This window comes from Hibiscus syriacus, unplaced genomic scaffold (assembly GCF_006381635.1).
Source record: "Hibiscus syriacus cultivar Baekdansim isolate YM2019G1 unplaced genomic scaffold, ASM638163v2 tig00110683_pilon, whole genome shotgun sequence".
In the NCBI taxonomy this organism is placed as follows: Eukaryota; Viridiplantae; Streptophyta; class Magnoliopsida; order Malvales; family Malvaceae; genus Hibiscus; species Hibiscus syriacus.
Genome location: NW_024062823.1, coordinates 1,964,884 through 1,969,615, shown reverse-complemented (window position 1 = coordinate 1,969,615; position 4,732 = coordinate 1,964,884). Strand labels below are relative to the sequence as shown.

Sequence of the window (4,732 nt, the reverse complement as noted above, 5' to 3'; positions counted from 1 at the left end):
ACCCTAAACATTATAGGTGACTAAATTAAAAAAAGTAAAACAGAATATCCCAGTTCAAAAATAAATGAAATAAAAAAAGTGAATCAGGGGACTAAGATATAAAAACGTATATTAGAATTGTAGACACCCGTTATTGTCCGGGTTTATATTATTATTATTATTATTACTATTATTAATATTATTATTATTACATTTGCAGGCCCAGTTACAACAGTTAACCTGAAGCCTAACTTTGGCCCAGATTACAAGCATCAACAGCCCAGCAGATAATAAAACCCAAGACCCAAATTTGGATCCGAACAGTAGACTCAACCCAGTTGAATTAGGGTTATAAAACCCTAAAAGCCATCAGCTAAAGCCACCGCCAACTCCAATTAGCCTCTGTGTTAACGACAAGATCTTATCATCACCAACAGCTCGGACCATTTCAATCGAATTCATCAAGTCATATGCACCAAAGTCAAGTAAAATTAATGATTTCACCTAACCCATCAACATCATACCAAAAACAAAGAAATTGCAAATGCATCCAAGGAGATTCGGTGAAGATTTCAACAATAAAATCGAGGAGAAACCAGAGAAAAAGGAGAGAAGAGAGAAAGAGAAGAATGCAACCAAAAACGAAGGAAAGCATTTCAAAAAAGAAGGGAGTGAAAACAGATTGGGGAATTCGTTGTAATAAAAAGGAAAAACAAGTGTGTAATCGCACAATTCAAAATCAGAAAAGGTGATATAACTATTGTTTTGTTTCAAGGTATTTTAAAATTTCTTTTGCTTTCCAATTAGTTTTTTTGTATGTGCTATTATTATTTTGAAACTAAAAAAAGAGATTTGCGGTTTGCTTACCTGTGTTGGACGAACGCATATGGAATTTTCATTAATCCCATTTCATCGTCATTTGAATTCCCTTGTAAATGAAAATGAGTTGGGGTTAGTGAATATTTTTTATCTTAAAAACAGTAAAGGAAGGGGAAGAGAGTGAACGAAATTACCTTAAGGTCAATGGGCATGTAGCGTTGATTTACGGTGGTGACGAATTCTGAAAAGGAGTTTTGCTACGAAGTAGGAAATTAGAGTTAGAGAAAGGAGGTTGATGTTAAGGTTAGATTAGGTAGCTCAAAAGGTGGCCGAAGTTGAATCCTCACCATTAACGGTGTTTGAAGCTGCTCGGGTTAAAGGATGAGAGGTTCGGTCGTGAGAGATGAGGTATGGTGGCCGGATATAAGGCTTGGGGCTCCGAACGGCTGAGGTAACCATTGGATCTTGGTGGTTTACGAGATGGGAGAGCTTCGAAGCTCTCGTGCGAAGAAGATTGAGGGAGGAAGAGAAGAAGGATAATGCGGCAGTGTGCTTATGTTTGAAATTAGATTAGGGTAGTGAAAAAATAGGGTTTTATATTAATTTATTAAGGTTAATTCATTTAAGGTCACTGAAAGTTTACCACTTTTTTATACTTTAAACAATATTAAGGACTGATTTCAAATTTATCCATAGGTGTTTGTATTGATTTAGTTATTTTCCAGATTTAGATTTTAGTTATAATTTTTGGGGTTATTTTATCAGGGTCATCTTATTTTTATTTGTAATTCATTTAGGTCATCAAATTAATGTTCGCATGTTTATATTTTTGTCTCTATAGTTTATATACGTTTAATTTTGGTCCCTGGGTAAAAACATATATATTTACTATTTAGCCTTTTTTTCATGAATGTTTAGTTTTGGTCCCCTATTTTAGTTAAACTTCTGTCTATTTTTACATTTGGTATGTAATTTTGTTGATTTCAATTTTAGTCTATATCATGTGTTGCTTATATTTCGTGTTGTTTATATTTTGTGCATATTGTTTTCATGATTTTTGTTTTAGTCTATTCCCTGTTTTATGATTATTAAGACTCTAGTGCCCTTAATATGTAATAAACTTATTATTCATAAAATACAAATATACATATATGTTGCGCATGTCATTTGCTTCTTACTTACTAAGTATTGTTTATATTCATTGAGTTAGTATATATATCTTTTTCCTATATGTGTGATGTACAAATGATTGTTTCCTATATCTTATATACATATGCGTGTTATATAACTTGTAGATATATATGTGTATATTAATACTATTGATCACATTATATTAGTTTTGTATAATATGTATGACAACCTCATGTGTATAACTCAAACCTATAATTACATAATTGGATTAAGGGTAATACCCTTTTTATTTAAAATTGCTTTAAATAGATTGTATTAACCTATTAGAGGTCCTCTTTTGACAATTTAAGATTAAAAGTGCCTCCCATAGTGACACCTAAAATTGATTCATTATTTTAAAATTTGGGAATGGAAGAAAAAGAAATGTTCGACTATTTAAATTTGTCGAGAAAAGGTTGTTATATCTCATTTAAGACATGGTCTCGAAATTTTTAATAATCAAATAGTCTTTATCTTTCTAAAGGTTGGATAATTTAATATATTTTGGTTCTTTTGAATATCGTAAAACTTACATCATTATTGTTTTAAGGGATCATAATTTAATTTTATATTTAATTCATGATTTCCACTATTACGACAACGTGTGAGCTAAACAATACAAATTTTGGTGTTATGGGGGTGCTAATCCTTCCCCAAGCGTAACCGACTCCCGAACCCATTTTAATTGAATCTTTGGAAAACACATACCAATTTTTGTCTTAAAAATGATTTTTCTTAAAATTGTTTTTTAGACATTTTTAGGTATTCGACCTACCTAGTCCAAAGGTTTATGACGACTCTATCCAAATTATTCCAAATCAATTCAAAATCACCCAATTTTCCAAAAATTAAAAATCATAATTGTTTTTAAAAAATAAACGATTGTTCCACCCGAAAAACGGTTACGACAGCTTGGCGACTCTACTGGGGAATTTTTTTAGAGAGTCAGGCTGTTAATCTTTTACATATTGTTGTTTGGTGGAAATTATGAGTTCAAGTTTTTAGTTAATTTATGATTCATTTATTAAAATTTTTAATTGATTCATTTTTTTTGTTATACTAACATTTTTATCTTTGTTTACAGATCTATCCAAGTTTTTATCGAGTGGTTTCGTTTTCCTTTTGAGTCAAAGGGCTGAATATTCCTCCTCACACACATAACGGGCATTTGCATACCATAAGTTCACTTACGAGCTTTGTCCTTTTTAAGTTGAGATGAAAGCTTAACCTACGTGAGATAATTTATTTCTGTACGGTTTTAGCAAGTAATCTTTGGGGTTCATTTACCTTATATCTACGTGAGATAAATTGTTTCTCCACAAGGACATAAGGGGATGTATCCTCTCGAATTGAACTCGATCCACACGAGCCTATAATGGGCCAGGATTGAGGGTTTGGTAGCCCAAGGGGGCACCGATATCAAGGATAATTTGATTATTTTTTTCCTGATAGAGCCGAAACCATGCATATAGTGAACAGTAGAACGGTCACCCTAGGTATAGACATATCGAACCTCTGTCTGTCAATAGGTACCCAAAATAAGTGTACACAAAGGAGGACTGTTTCTGAACCTTGACCTTTTTGTTTTATGTTCGTAGAATATATTTGTTCTTTTTAAATAACAACATGTGAACTAGATACCATCATTTCATTGAAAATAATTATTTTGGGTAGAAAGCATGTTTGGGTAGGATCACTATCTAATAAAAGCATGATGAGATAGATATCATGATTGGGTAGGTGTTATATTTATCTTTAAATAGCATCTTTTAATTTTATTTATTATTTCGCTCATACTAATTTATTTCGTTTCTTTTGTATATGCCATTTTTTGTCCTTCTTTGCATTGCATCATTTTGCATCTGTATTTGCATTTTTTCATTATGCATGATCATCATGAATAAAACTTGATTAAACCTAGTAATAATCAGATTAGAAGAGCGATCATTGAAATGGAAAAGAATTTTCATAACAAGGAAGAATCTAATCCAACGGTTCGAGCTTAATCTAAAGAAACACAAAGGGAAAAAAGATAATTTTTCTGGGGATTTCATATCACAAATGCTCACAAATGTCAATCTCAAGAAAAAATGATCTACAAGAACTGATAAAGATTTGGTATATTTAGAGAATAGTTACCAACGAGAAATTTCACAAGAAATATGGTGACATGGTTTTTCTCCTCTGCATAAAGATAGATGAGTCGTTGCTTAAAGCTCTGGTCTGATGCCGGAATTCCACAACAAATGCTTCACTTTGACACCAATAATAGAATAGTATGCTCTATTTAACTTTGAAAGCCTTCAGGGGGATAGAATTCATTACAGTCTTCCAAAAGTCCAATCCTTTAAAAGCAAGCTTGTGAAGATTACAAGATTACTGATAGTAGAACACATCCAACAAATGGTAGAAAGTAAATGTTTTTCATGTCATTGTCTCAAGAAGGTGATACTCGAGCATATAGATGAATATAAAAGATTGGACATATTTGCTCTTGTCATGAATGATCTAATGATATTTCCAAAGACTTTGTTCCATGTTGAGGCTGCTGTTGCAGATTTCTTGGATAGATTGGAGAAAGGTATAAGTCCTAAACTGGCTATATTGGTAGAGACTTTTTGATCCCTAAATGATTTCCATAGATTGGAGGAAAGGCGATTCAAATGTTGCACTCAAATACTCACCGTCTGGATTCAGAATCAATTCTGGAAAGAGGGGAAAGTTATTGGGATCATGACTGAGATCACAATGTTAAATAAAAAGG

The 4,732-nt window shown here is 32.2% G+C and overlaps 1 long non-coding RNA gene across 1 annotated transcript; it reads right to left on the bottom strand.

Moving 5' to 3' along the window:
* Positions 1-206: 206 nt before the first annotated feature.
* LOC120138327 lies at positions 207-1,342 on the bottom strand. Its single transcript, XR_005517531.1, has 3 exons — positions 993-1,342; positions 847-907; positions 207-381 (listed from the first exon to the last, which is right to left on the bottom strand). It is a non-coding gene; the product is annotated as an uncharacterized LOC120138327 (long non-coding RNA).
* Between the last annotated feature and the right edge of the window lie 3,390 nt (positions 1,343-4,732).